General features: G+C 36.6%; 1 protein-coding gene across 1 annotated transcript in view; it reads right to left on the bottom strand.

The window, feature by feature from the left end:
* LOC138307414 (uncharacterized) overlaps positions 1-15,910 on the bottom strand; it is a 41,530-nt gene that overhangs the window by 10,879 nt on the left and 14,741 nt on the right. The gene's annotated exons all lie outside the window — the stretch shown is intronic.

Here is a 15,910-nt window from a genome sequence, read left to right as displayed (position 1 = left end):
TGTACACGGCCACATGTGTGAACTCGGTGACCGTTATTGTGCAGCGAGGCCAAGCTGACGCACGCTTACACACTTTAGTTTGCCGAAGTTGGCAAAACACCGATTTTCAAGTAGCTCAATGTGTTTGAGATGTCGTCTGACTTGACGGTATTACATCCTTTGGAGCCATGTGATTATATAATCTACGCTTAGATCCATATCGCCATCGATAGATGAAACAAATTCACTTGTGTTCGATGGATACAATGTATTTGTGGTGACGCGGAACTGTCAACACGTGGATTATTAGCGGTGCATGTTTTATAATACACATGATTAAATACTCAAAGAACAAAGACAAGAGGATATGTTTATAACTGACCTCTATCAGAGTGTCTCACACCCGTCCATCCCAAAGGCTCGATCGTAGGATGAACATAGGCACAGAGGTAATGTTTACATTTGACACCCATCATTTTTAACAAAAATGAAAGCACGTCGCCCCGGTCGGGATATTTTTCCGTTTCTTTATACAATTGTTAATTTAAAAATTGTTTGAATCATATATAAATATAAAACATGTATATATTGTTTACATTTTTCCAAAATTCTATGAAAAACAACAATATACACGTAATGTTGCGTCAAAATGTAAACAAGGCCATGTGTTTCTTTTTAAAAAAAAGTAGTCCTTTTACGTTGCACAGAACATTTCCTTACGCAAGTTCAAAGTTCAATGTTACCATGCAGTTATGGTAAACAAAATCGGCTAGTATTAGCGTATAGTGACCAAGCCTAGCAAGTGTAAATATAGCTATATAGTTTGTCACCAGAAATCAAATCACTGGCTTCATTGTTCACAAAACCTTCTTCTGCCACACACTCATGAATCAAGGACATCGATCATGAACTGGCATTATTACTAATTATGTCTGAATACCAGAAAACAGTAACTTTTCGAAATTTAAGTGTGGTAGATGGTCCCGATTTAATGTACAATTTTCTCTAGAAACGATTCATAGTCACGATTTTATGTTAGTACCTGAACAGTTTACTTTGAATCTCTAGAAATGATTTAGTCACGATTTAATGGACGATTTACTTTTCTCTAGAAGTAATTTGGTTTAATATACAATTTATTTTTGATAATTAGTTTGAAGATCTGAACAATTTGAGATCTTGTATAAATATTAAAGAATTGTTTTACTAATGGAATCCAAGCTTGCAAGCCTAAAGTGTCAGAAAAGTCTGATATACCCATGATACCACTAACTCGGGTGAGATATGGTGTGTCATTACCAATGTATTATAGTGTCAGTCACGCTTTGCTGGCACTATATTTGACGAGGACAGTGTAATATAAGCTGAATAACGTGGAAAGCCAACATGAAAAGGTCTGTTTCATTATTGACTTGGTTGATTTGTGTACATCCAATTCAGGAGTATGTATACACGACTAATTCACCGACATTCTATTCACCTGGCTCAGGTGAAGACGAACCAAGGCCTGAAGTTTTTCTACAATCACAACTCTTAAAGGTCCACATTTCCGAAACAAGAAATTATGGTTTCTTAAAAACAAAAATAATTTAAGAAGATTTATATCTAAGACGACATTACATGGGCTAACATATGCAAGATTTCTTTGTAATCTATATTAACATTGAAGAAACGCGCGGTAATAAGGGCGACGACAGGAAATGTGACCCGCGTTATGAAAATTAGCATTGAATTTATTTTACTAAATTGTTCTGAAGGTGTTGATAAGTGTAGTAAAACGATAAGGCAATAACTTTTACGACTCCACAATTATCAATCTCGTTTTACAGTCCCATTTTACAAGCCGTTTAAGAGAGGAAGAGGGCCTTTAAAGATTTCGAATTGCTTTGCGTATTGAAAACATTTACATCTAAAAGTTAAATTAAATATTGTCCCTCTTCTCAACACCAACCGTTACACACATATCTATATTTAGAACTAGCAAACATTATGTTTAGGTAGATCAGTTATGTATATATTGTCCCAATATACATTTAATCAAAATAAACAATATAAAATGTAGGTATTTCGTCAACATAGAGCTTCTCACCAATGCCGTCAGTTAATTCATGCAGATAGAATGTCAATATGACAATGAACACGTGCAGAAACCAGACGCTACTAGTATAACTTATACACAAAAACGTCCAAATCTGTTTGTAAATTTTGGCAAAATATGCATAAATTTGTACATTTCAGTTTTGCAAGTCCACAGGGTTCAGTAAATATTTCTGCCACCAAATAGCCATGCCATTATGTTTACTAGTGTCTATAGCATGTAGTAGGAGCCCTGATTTGACTGAATTCGACTTTACAAAGGCATACGCACAGAGTCCTTTTTTAACTTGGCGGACCGGAAAATAGCGGTTGTAAATTATTTGATGTAAATATGGCATAATTTGTTTTGATAAAGGAAGGCATTTTATTCATCTGAAATAGGTCTATTATATACTTTTATGATCACTGAACAGGAAAGAAAGACAGGTTTTGAGAAAAAAAAATGTTTAACTGCCGTATTTGTGGCAAAACATGCAGATTTTCAGAAAATTGAACAGCACCGGATTTGGGATTTGAATAACTAAATACCTCGATAAATTGTTCCAAGACTTGAACGAAAGCACCTAGCTCCTTAGTCCGCTAAACCTGCCTATATTATTAGGCTTTTTTAATATTTTTTTTTTGCCTGATATATATTTTTGCCTAATATATATATTAGGCATATATTAGGCAATCTTTTTTTATAAAAGCCTAATAATATAGGCAGGTTTAGCGGACTACTAGCTCCTTGGATCATTTTTCGTTATTCAGTAAGAATAATGAATAAGGTACCAGCACCGTATTCGCTATTAGGTTTTCAATATTAGCCACCGTAATTCAAACTGAATAACGAAAAACGATCTAAGGAGGTGTTTTACGACTTTCAAGTCTTCAACAATTTATCGATGTTTTTAGTTTTTTAGGGTTATGAAATTTTTTTTATCTGCTTTTTATGTTTTGAAATTGTTACTTATTTGTTCATTTTTGATAAGTTAAAATAAGCGAATAAGGTGCTGGCACCGGATTTGTTATTCGAATTCCGAATCCCGAATCCGGTGTTAACTTCACGTATATTGGCATGTATAGCAAGATGTACACTAGTATCAATTGGGACGTCCCGTATATACTATATATCCTGATAAGGTAAAAAAGCACTCGATGTGTATGCCTTTGTAAAGTCGACCACATGGGGTCAACTCAATGAAAATGGATGTTGTTATTCATTTTTGTATTTGGTGAATGGACTGTTGAGTATATATTACAGTCATGTGATTTTTTTTTTTCAAAAAAATACGAGATTTGAAAAATTATTAAAAAATCGGGATATTTTACTATGAAACAGTGGGCTAACTCAATGAAAATGGATGTTGTTATTCATTTTTGTATTTGGTGGATGGACTGTTGAGTATATATGACAGTCATGGGATTTTTTTTTTTAAAATACGAGATTTGAAAAAATATTTTAAAAATCGGGATATTTTACTATGGGGGCCAACTCAATGAAAACTTGTGACATCGAAAGCAACGTTCTAGTGAAGAGCGATTAGAGTGACTTCCCCTGCAATGTCATTCAATGGGTTTAGTCAGAGGTATTCCGATACGTTTTAATATTTAAAATTTCCGCGAAAACAAACGTATAGGAATATCTCTGATTAAACCGATTGGACTACACTGCAGGGGAAGTCACTCTAGTCGCTCTTTACTAGGACAATGCTTTCGATGTCACAAGTCAGAAAGCGCCGGTAATTTTGGATTAAAATATTACGTTCGACTATAAAGACATCGTTTGTATGCTTTTGCATGGTATGTGTGTGATTATGGATTATCGGAGGACTGATGCGTGACTATGACTCTAGGAAAAAAGTATATTATTGTGAAAAAAATGAACTTTAATCGAGTTGGGGGTAAAAAATCCAATATGGCGACTGTCGTCCCTTTCCCTGTTTTATAGTAAATATCCCAATTTTTTGATAGTTTTTCAAATCTCGTATTTTTTGAAAAAAAATCACATGACTGTCATATATACTCATCATTCCATCCTCCAAATACAAAAAAAATGTATGACAACATCCATTTTCATTGAGTTGGCCCCCTGTGCTTGTTTTATAGTAAAATCCCGATTTTTTTTATTATTATTTTTCAAATCTCGTATTTTTTTTTAAAAAAAATCACATGACTGTCATATATACCCATCAGTCCATTCTCTAAATACAAATTAAAGTACTGAAAGTACTGAAAACACTGCGCAACAGAAACAGAAAATTTTTAATGAAATCAAATGTCTTTTCATAATTAGAATACATGAGCCATTATCATTCATTATCTTCCTATTTTCCTGAATAGTGAATCGTCATAGATAAGTAAATGTATTATTTAGTGAAGAGACAACGCTTGAAATTTCTTTTGAATTAATGATATATGTATATTTATATTTTAATTTTTGCTTATCTTTTTAATAATTTGCCATATATTGAAATTGTTTGATTACATGTTCTGTATTTATACATTCATATATGCATACACTTGTATAACCATATCCATATATAAATGTATGTTTTGTAATAGTGACTACAAGGACAATACAATGAGGCTAATTCTGTTACATAACCACAAAGCAAAATATGACATTCTTTATAAAACATATAACAAAAAATATTGCTAAATTTCATAAGTATTTTGATTGATACCGATGAAATTCTAAACCGTTGATCAACACGATATTCAGGCATAACATGTATACTGTACCCATACCCGTGCCAAAGTCACGTACGTTGAACAAATGCAATACATAACCACTGATGAGTTGGTGAAATAAGATTTAGACAAGAACATGCATCTAACACACTACTGTAAGAAAGATTTGAGTAGTTCTAGACAGAAATTGCTTTACTACGTATACGCTGACAAGAGCCAGGGTTTGACAGTTAAACCAACTAATCTAATTTCCGTTAAAATTGGTTTCTTTCCGATACATATGCAAATTTTAAAGTACTCTTAGACTGAATTGTCTCTTTAAACTTCCTTTCAAATTTAAATGTTTCAATGGATCCTTTACAGTTGTGTATGACATACCAACTGTATGATACTCAGTAGTATAGAGAATTATCATTATGGTTTAAAAATGCTCCACCGCTGAAAATGGTATGCTTTCTCTATCAAAAACAGGAGACGACAAATAAGTATTCTTCTTCAGTTACTTACTTTACATTATTACCACCACTGGAAAGTTTGAGCTTCTAATTCTACTACAGATAAATCACAATTGGAAAGTTTGAGCTTCTAATTCTACTAAAAGATAAAAAATATTAAAAACAGTTAATTGCATCCCGTAAAAAATCCATGGCACTATGATAAAAAATATTCCGGATGGTTCCGTACCGTAACCCGTTTCTAACTATTAGTGTAACCGGATATGTGTATGTAATTGTATGAGCATGCGCAGATATTATAAACAGAAGAATCAAGCATGGTGGTCTCGTCCTGTTGTAAGAATACGTCTACAGGCCTATATCTGTAAGAAATAACACAAATATCGCATGGTGTCAAAAAAGAGACTTTAAAAACACACAATGGAAAAGTTAGAACCCCCGGCAAGTATGTCAACAACGGGTAATCTCGCTGAAAATTGGAAAAGGTTCAAGCAAAGATTCGCACTCTATCTCGAAGCCAGCGGAATGGCGGGAAAAGAGGATAAAACCAAAGCGTGTTTACTTTTACACGTTATAGGGGAAGAATCGCTTGAAATATACAATAACTTTACATTTGAAGCGGAGGGTGATGAAATGAAATTAGAAAAAATCCAAAAGAAATTCGAGGATTATTTCTCGCCCAAAAGAAATGAAACTTACGAGAGACATAAATTCTTTACTTGTGTGCAAAAACCAGGCGAGACAATCGATCAGTATGTAAACGAACTAAAAACAAAAGCCAAATCATGTGTATTTGGAGATCTGACTGACTCGTTGATCAAAGACCGAATCGTTTGTGGTATTCCGGACAATAATCTTCGTGAACGGTTACTCAGGGTACAAAAACTTGACCTAGAAGCTGCTATTACAATGTGTCGAGCAGCTGAATCCACAAAAGAACGTATGAAAGATTTGGCCGATGATCATAAAGAAACCCCAGTCCATGCTGTCAAACCAAAAACAAATAAAAAGAACTTTCAGTTCAACAAAGGTGGACATGTACAAAACAAACCAAAACACAAGGACAGAAAACAAAATCCGAACTGTTTTAGGTGTGGTACAAAACACAAACTAGACTCGTGTCCTGCGATGGGTAAAACCTGTCCAGTCTGTAAAAAGAAAGATCATTTTGGTACAATGTGCTTCTACAAAAACAAAAAGGTACATGACATTAACTCTACGAACACTGACTCCGAAGATGAATTCTTCGTCGATTCGATAAATACCGACAACAAAGAGGAATGGCGTACAAATGTTGAGACAAACGGTGTTAACATGTCATTCAAATTAGACACCGGAAGCGCTGTGAACATTATTCCGATGGACAGGTTCAAGAAACTTCACACAAAACCAATGCTTCACTCGACAAATGTCAAACTCATGTCGTACAGTGGTAATTGAATTCAGGTCGCAGGTGCATGTGTCCTAAGTGTTCGCGTGAAAGACAAAATGACAAAAATGCATTTTTATGTCGCGAATGAAACCCGTACACCGATATTAGGTATCAAAGCTTGCGAAAAGCTCGAGTTGATCAAACGCGTCCTCAACGTCGAAAATGTCGGACCGCAAACTCCGAAAACAGCTCAACAAATAATTGATGATTATAGCGATGTGTTCGAAGGACTTGGTTGTATTCTAGGAGAGCACAAGATCAAAGTCGATCCGAAAGTCGACCCGGTTATTCATCCATGTCGTAAAGTTCCGTTTGCTGTTCAGGACCGTCTGAAAAAAGAACTTGAACGAATGGAGAAACTTGGTGTAATAATTAGAGAAGACCAACCGACAAAATGGGTTAATTCGATGGTAATAGTCGAAAAGAAAAATGGATCGCTCAGAATATGCTTAGATCCGCGAGATCTAAACCGCGCAATTCTTCGAGAACATTTTAAGTTACCTACCCGCGAAGAGATAATGGCTCAGTTTAAAGACGCCGCTTATTTCACAAAGCTCGACGCATTATTAGAGGAAGAATCATCAAAGCTGACATGTTTCAATACTCCTTTAGGTCGATTTAGATTTTTAAGACTACCTTTCGGCATTTCATCAGCTCCTGAAGTCTACCACAAAGCAATCCATATGATTTACGAACATATTGAGGGTGCTTCGATAACAATGGATGACATTATTGTTTGGAGTAGAACACTAGAGGAACATAATGAAAGACTCACAAAGGTACTCGAGGCTACAAAACAGGCTAACCTCAAGCTCAACAAGGACAAATGTCAGTGCTGTGTAACTTCTCTAACATTCATCGGCGATGTCATCTCTTCCGAGGGTATGCGCCCTGATCCGATCAAGGTCAAGGCCATTGAGAACTTCAAACGACCCGAGTCGAAAAAGGACATTCAACGATTCCTCGGTATGGTTAATTACCAAGGACGGTTCATATCCGATCTGTCAACGAAAACAACAGTGCTGAGAAACCTGATGGACGACAAAAATGAGTTCATTTGGGGTGACGCGGAAGAAAGCGCATTTCAAAATATCAAAGACATTCTCAGTACAGAACCTCTTTTGAAATTCTACGATCCAGATCGCGAGATCAAGATATCGTCGGATGCTTCGAAATCTGGGTTGGGAGCCTTGTTACTACAAAAACATGATGAATCGTGGGCTGCTGTAGCTTATGCTTCGCGAGCCATGACGTCAGCCGAGACGCGGTACGCGCAAATTGAAAAGGAAATGTTAGCCATCACCTTTGCATGTGAACGATTTCATCAGTACATCCATGGACAAGATGTTGCTGTGGAAACCGACCACAAGCCACTCATCACGCTCTTCAAAAAACCCTTAAATGACTGTCCTATGAGAATACAGAGACTCATGTTAAGACTACAAAAGTACAGTCTTGATGTGTCGTACACGCCAGGAAAATTCATGTATACGTCGGATGCGTTGTCACGAGCGTATGACACCACTACAATTCCGTCTGACAAAACCGGTGAGGAAGAAATCGAGACATATGTCGACTTCGTCATGTCAAACGTCCAAGTCTCAGACAGGAAACTGGAGGAAATTCAACTCGAAACTCAAAACGACGAGGAGATGAATGTCTTGGCAGAAACCATCTTAAATGGATTTCCCGACAAAACATCCGATTGTTCACCGAAAATCTATGATTACTGGAATGTACGTAACGAATTAAGTGTCGTGAATGGAATCATCATGCGAAACAACAAAGTCGTGATTCCGAGGAAACTACGGCATGATATGCTCAAGAAAATCCATGTGGGGCATTTAGGCATCGAGAAATGTCGTAAAAGAGCTCGTCAAGTAATGTATTGGTCCGGAATGAATCAAAGCATCTCAAATGTTGTGTCATCGTGTCAAACGTGCTCGAAATATCGACCGAAACAAGCGGCCGAACCGCTTAAACCACACCTTGTATCTACTTATCCATGGGAAAAAATTGGTGCAGATATCTGTTCATACAAGGGAGACAACTACCTTGTTCTGTGTGATTATCATTCAAATTATCCGGAAGTGTGTAGGTTGAAAAGCCTAAGTTCAAATTCTGTGATAAATGCAATGAAATATGTGTTTGCGGGTCAAGGAATTCCAAAAATCATTTTCAGTGACAATGGCCCTCAATTCGCATGTGGTGAATTTGAGAAATTCTCGAAAGAATATGATTTCAGTCACAAAACGTCAAGTCCCAATTTTCCACAATCGAACGGATTAGTGGAAAAAATCTGTGAGCATCGTGAAAAATCTCATCAAAAAGTCGAAGGAAGATGGAAGTGATTTCTACCTAGGGTTACTAAGCTATAGGTCAACACCTATTATCAACGGAAAATCTCCCGCCGAGCTTCTATATATGGCCGTACGATCCGTTCAAATCTCCCTATCAACGACCAGATGTTGAGAACACCAGTAAAGGTGAATCCTGATGAGTATCTGAAAAACAAAATGCTTGTCAAGGAAAAACAAAAACAATACTATGACAAAACTGTGCGCGAGTTACCTCCCCTACGCCAAGGAGATTCAGTTAGAATCCGTGACGTGTTGACAGAGTTACTGCCTGGGACAACCCCCTAGCAGTCGTAAAAAGGTCTCATTGAGGTTATAGCTCCAGAGATCATCATGTCATCAAAACTAAAAACTGTTGATTTTAAGAGAGATCTTCGTCGAAATCGAAAAGACTGGACTTTAGTAAAAAAGTGAATTATCCAATATTCGTCAATATTAACGAGGAACTTGATGTCCAAGGCAAATCAGAACTGTAATGAGACCTGTAATAAGACATATCAAGAATTGTACAGCGCCATATAAGATTCTATTGGGAGAGCTATTGTGACTTTATCTGTGGATTATTACAACACTTTGTGTGGATTTATTCATATTGCCTGGAACTTTACAAATCATCGGTGGACATTCAATTTCCTTGTGGATTTGTGATTATTGTTAATTTGAAACCTGGAAGGATCAAGGATTATACCAGGACATTCGCATACAGATAAGTAACACTTTAAATCATCGTACTACTCTTGTACCACCACCAATTACTTTAGACATTGTAAACCATCTCTGTATAATATTGTATATATAATTAAATTGTGTTTTGAATTTAGCTGCTGGTTTCTCCTTTCTGTTATTCGTTAATGTAACAGAATTGGGGGCTCGTCCGGGATCGATATTTAATTTGTGAAATCTAACTTTGAAAAATTAATTTAGAAATTTTCAAAATTTGTGTACAAACTTTGAGTTTACATTTGAAACCAACAGCTAGATAAATATGACTACTATGCAGGTAGAACAGTTTGTTAAAGCGCCATCCCTGGAAGTTCTTTTGCAAGTTAGTAAGAAGGATTTACTGTTATTGGGTAAACATTTAGGCCTTACTATCAAAACTAATTTGAGGAAAGCTGAAATTAGGAATGTAATTATAAGATATTTTGTTGACAATGGCAAATTTGACTCTAGTGCATTAGATAGTATAGAGGAAACAGTCACTTCAGAAATTCAAATTAGACAAATGGAACTTGAACATGAAATGAAAATGAAACAAATAAGAGAAAGAAATGAGAGATAGAGAAATAGAAAAGGAAAGAGAAAAGAAATAAGACCAATAGAAAGAGAGTTAAGAGAAAAAGAAATAAACAAAGAAAGAGAATTAAGAAAAAAGAAAAAAATTAAAGAAAAGAAAAGATAGATCGAGAGAGAGATCAGATGTTAGAGCTAGAGAAGCAAAAAATTCAAGCTGAAACAGAACTTAGAATTAAAGAATTAGAACTAGCTTCTCAAGACAGTTCAAGTAATCCAACTTTTAGGGGTTTACAAGGAAACAGAGGTTTTGATGTCAGTAGAAATATTAGGTTAGTTCCTCCTTTTCAAGAGAAAGAAGTTGACAAGTATTTTCTGCATTTTGAGAAAATAGCTGACAGTATGAAATGGCCTGAAGATAAGCTTACAATGCTTCTTCAGAGTGTCTTGATTGGTAAAGCTAGAGACATTTATTCTTCTTTATCTGTAGATGAGATTTCAAATTACCAAGTAGTCAAGAAAGCTATTTTGAAAGCTTATGAGTTAGTTCCTGAGGCTTACCGCCAGAAATTTCGAAACTCGAGAAAGAGAGATGAACAAACTCATGTAGAATTTGCCAGAGAAAAGGAACAATTATTTAATAGGTGGTGTGATTCTAAAGAAATTGATGAGGATTTCGGTAAATTGAGGCAATTATTGTTGATAGAGGAGTTTAAACGTTGTGTCCACACAAACATAAAAACTCATTTAGATGAGAGAAAAGTTGAAACACTTAGTGAAGCAGCTACAATGGCTGATGATTACGCTCTCACCCACAAAGGCTCATTTGTTAAAAACAGTTCTCAAGACAAAAACAGTACCACAGGTACTAGTAAATTTGGTCAGCCTAGGAACCCAACCTTTAGTGGCCCTTCCAACGACAAACCTAAATTAGGTGATAAAACTAAGTCTGCTTCTAAAACAGATGATAGGGTAGGTGTGGGGTCTCCTTCTGGTCCTGTTTGTAATTACTGCAAGAAAGTAGGGCATACTATGTCTGAATGTTATTCTCTCCAGCGTAAGGAGCAAAGGCGTAAACAGTCAGTTCCTTCTGTGTTAGCTATGTCAAAGCCTAGTCAGAAACTTAGTGATATTGTGGAAGATTCTAAAGTGTCTGTTGAGATTAAGAGCTCAGAGTCTGATAGTGTCTTGGAGAAGTACTCTCCCTTCATTTCTGAAGGTTTTGTTTCACTTACTAGTGATATCACCAACTTGAAACCTGTGAAGATTTTGAGAGATACTGGGGCTTCTCATTCTTTAATATTAGATGGCGTAGTGCCTTTGTCTGAGGAGACCTCATGTGGTAGTAGTGTTTTGCTTCAAGGTGTAGAGTTAGGTTTTGTTAATGTGCCTCTCCATTGTGTTTATTTAAAGTCAGACTTGGTTACTGGGCCTGTCACCATTGGTGTTAGACCGGAACTTCCCATAGAGGGCGTGTCGCTCATTTTAGGCAATGACTTGGCTGGAGAGAAAGTTAGGGTAGATCCCTTAGTGTCCAGTATCCCTGATAAAACAGATGATGCTGAGACTATTCAACAGGAATTTCCTGGTATTTTCCCTTCTTGTGCTGTAACTCGTTCAATGAGTAAGAAGGTTTCTGATGTTGCAGTAGTTGAGGATCATTATAGTCCAGGGTTAGGTGACACTTTCTTGGCTCATGATATAGAGGATGTCGGGAGCAAGTGTGATCTTTTGAGCAATCCTGTAGACTTTGATAGTGATAGAGTTGTTCCTAACAAGGGTACTTCTTTGTCTGACATGATGAGCAAATCATCTTTGTCTAGAGAGGAGCTTATAGTAGAACAGGAAAAAGATCCTGAAATCTCCTTATTGTGTAATCGGGATTTGAGTGAGGAAGAGGCTGAGAAAGTCCCGGTTTGTGTACTTCCGTCAAGGTCAAGGGCGTGTTGATGCGCAAGTGGCTGCCCCCCTGATGTGTCTCCGAGGAAGACTGGAAGGTTGTCACAATCAAATAGTTTGTCACAACGAGGTATAGGCAAGATATTTCTGCTGTTTGTCTAATGAAGTACCTATGCAGGGCATTAGGTGTGACCAAGAATTTATAACAGGATCTTAGATCACTTCTATTTTGGCCAAGTTTGAAAAGGGATGTGGCTGATTTTTGTAGGTCTTGTCATATTGTCAGGTGGTAGGGAAAACCTAATCAGTAAAAATCCTGTTGCACACTTTGCACCACCATTCACAGCATTTGAAGCGAACCATTTAGTAGAGTCATTATAGACTGATGTAGGTCCTCTACCCAAAACTAAGTCTGGGAAATGGTGTATCTTTTAACTATTATGTGTGCTTCCACACGCTTTCCTGAAGCCATTCCACTCAGGAAATTTTTAAAGCCCCTAAACATAGTCATGGCTTTTGGTTAAATTCATTTACATTGGTTGGTCTTCCAAAAGCTGTCCAATCGGACCAAGGTTTCGAATTTAGAATGTCTGGTATTTTTCTAACAAGTCATGTACCAGCTCCAGATTCAAGCATTGTATTAAGTCTAGTGCTTATCAATCCAGAGTCTCAGGGTGCGTATAGGAACCGTTTTCAATCGCAGACATTGAAGATTATGTGGAGATTCTTATTGTTTATGAAAAAACAAAAGAGATTGGGGACGAAGGCCATTACACATGTTGTTGTTTGGCGTTAGAGAATCTGTACAAGAATCCTCTTGGTTCAAGTCCATGTTTGAACTTGTGTTTTGGGACATCATCTGTACGTGGATGCCTTTGAAATTATTTGAAAAGACAAAAATTTGGGGGGGGCGGACGAAGAATTGCTAAAGTGGAATCATTCTTTAGCTTATGCTCCCCACTGTGTAACTTTAAGGCAAGGTATTGACTATAGGCATGATGAATTGGCAAAAGGATATTTGGGACCCTTACTCTAAACCAAGAAATGAAAAACATAGGTATGATAAAAGTTGGCCGTGCATGGAAGTTTTGATCCAGGTGACAAATTTTTGGCTCTTATTAACAAATACCGGGTCAGCCTTTAGCAAAACTAGATATTTTGGGACTTATATTGTTGAGAATAAGGTTGATGGGTGTTAACTACATTTGTTCAAAAATCCAGGGATGGCACAAGGAAAACTCGCATATTATGTCATGTTTATATGCTTATGAAATATGTAGATAGAGACACGTGAGCAAGACCTCTCAACCTATTGCTACATTTCGGACCTCTGTACCATCACAAGTTGAAAGTACAGCTGATATTTGTAAAATTTGGGACTTAGATGGTGGTTGTTACAAGATGTAGGTTTAGGACTGTGGTGTTAAGTTACGGAATTCAGATGTGCTCGCGAAACTTGGACAAGAACCTGTTGTCATCTATCTGAAAGAAAAACGCAAAATGAACTGAAAGATTTGATACTTGAGTTTTCGAAACATTTGTTTACCGGATACACCAGGCTCATAGAGAACAAGATTGCTATATATAATCGACGTGGATGTAGGCGATGCGCCACCTGATCAAGACTAACATCATTTACCGTAGTAATTCCTTTGAAAGAAGAACACTTAAAGAATAAACTTTCAATACAATGTTGGGGGAATATTGATATTAATTGAACCAAGGCAAAAGTGAATGGTGCTTCTCCGTGTGGTTCTGGTACAAAAGGCAGGACAAGAACATACCGGTTCTTGTACTGGGTCTTCAGAAAAGTAAAACTCTGTCAGTAGAACAGAACTCTTAGCAAATTCCAAAGGAGTGACCTCAGTGTGTATTGACAAAGTTGAAAACGCTCCTAAGTCATGTTAGCAAGTTTGAACTGTTTGAAAGAGATATTGGCACGGTGCCATTAACAGATAAAGTGCTAAAGAAAGTGTCTGCAGTTAGTAACTTTACATGGGTTATGTACCTGTACAAAGTTATGCCGTTTGGTATGAAGAATGCCACGGCACATTGTCAACGTCCTTTCTTAACAGCGTGATATCAGTCCTGGATGAGGCCTGTGATATGGATTACATCGATGACGTAATCAACTACACCGACACGTGGGAAGACCATACTAACCGGTATTGTTGAAAAAAAAAAATTTTTCATTGCGAATGAATCCACTACCATGAAAAATTGAACTGTAAAAACTTCATTGACAATGTGAATTTTTGTCATGCAACTGTTGAATTTTTTAGGCCAGGTTGTAGGGACAGGGCAGGTTTTAAACACTGTTATGGCCTATAGTAGTATTCACTTATAGATTTTCCAGTACGTCCTGGAGGAAAGAGAGAGCTGATGAGATTTCTTGGTTATCGGCTGGATTACATACAGAAAATTTTGTCATAATTTCTATGTTTTTAGCAGGCTCCACTTACTGCTTTGTTTAAAAGAAAGATAAAATGTACAAATTTGTTGTTGGTCAAGACGAATGTAGAAAGGTCTGCATTTGAGAAATTGTAAGCAATATTATTCAAACGTCACCCGTTGTCTGGACTGATCCAGATTTTTATTAAACAGTTTTAAACTGTTTGTTGACGCCAGTGATTGTAGGTGTTGGTGATGTTTTGATGCAAGAATGGTGCTTGAAAAAATGGAACCAGCATATTTGTTATTTCTCGATAATAAGTTTGACAAACAACAGAGAAAATTATATCCCCACCATTGAGGAAAGAATGTTTTAATGCGTTTGTTTGATTTTGGCCTTGAACACAATTCTGTTGTGTTTATCTGCACTACCAGTTGTGACTGTGTTGGTCTTCACCGACCCACAACCCTGTGATACAGTTTCAGTTGGGCAATATTGAATGAAAAAAAAAAAACCAAAGAAAGATTCTCAGGTGGGGAGTTGACTTTGCAAGAATGAGACTCAATATTGACATCAATACATAGCTAAAGGGACAAAGTACAATGATTTCTTATGTGAATGCTTTATCAAGGAATTTAAATATAACTACTTGATAATGTGTAACGTAAAGTTTCCTTTTCAAAGATAAACTTTCTTTTCACTTTACGGAGGGGGCGGGTTGTGTTATGTATTGACACTAAATACATGTAAGTTATGAGATAAGGGAGATAAACTCCTATAGCTTTTTTTTATCAATACATACTATGAAGGTCATATCATTGATTTAGGTTATAAGAACTTATCTAGAATATAATCATGGTATAAAACAAATATGTTTGTAAACACATGTTGATTTTTAAGTAGAGTGATCTAGAATGATCTATTTCACAGAAAGTTATGTGTGTGTTTTATTTGTTTACTGTTTTGAGTTAGATATTTTCTAGAAGTAGAAGGTTCTCCAATATTCTTGAATTACGGTGGCCAGAGCTTAGCTGTCCGATATATAAGCCCTCCTCCTCTGGGAGACTGCCAAAGGCTAACCGCTCAGTGGTTTTTCTCGGTACTCCGTTTCCTCCACCATGGCACGTCTTACCTGTAATAAGGACGTATATTAACCAAACCAAATCTTGAATTGTACAGCTGTCCATTTTCATAAGATTCTATTGGAGTGCCATAGAGCTATTGTGACTTTTATCTGTTGTGGATTATTACAATACACTTTGTGTGGATTTATTCATATTGCCTGGAACTTTACAAATCATCTTGTGGACATTCAATTTTCCTTGTGGATTTGTTGATTATTGTTAATTTGAAAACCTGGAAGGATCAAGGATTATACCAGGACATTCGCATA

The sequence above is a fragment of the Argopecten irradians genome, chromosome 1 (assembly GCF_041381155.1).
Source record: "Argopecten irradians isolate NY chromosome 1, Ai_NY, whole genome shotgun sequence".
Taxonomy (NCBI): Eukaryota; Metazoa; Mollusca; class Bivalvia; order Pectinida; family Pectinidae; genus Argopecten; species Argopecten irradians.
The sequence above is the reverse complement of the archived record's forward strand: the minus strand, read 5'-3'. Positions and strand labels throughout refer to the sequence as shown.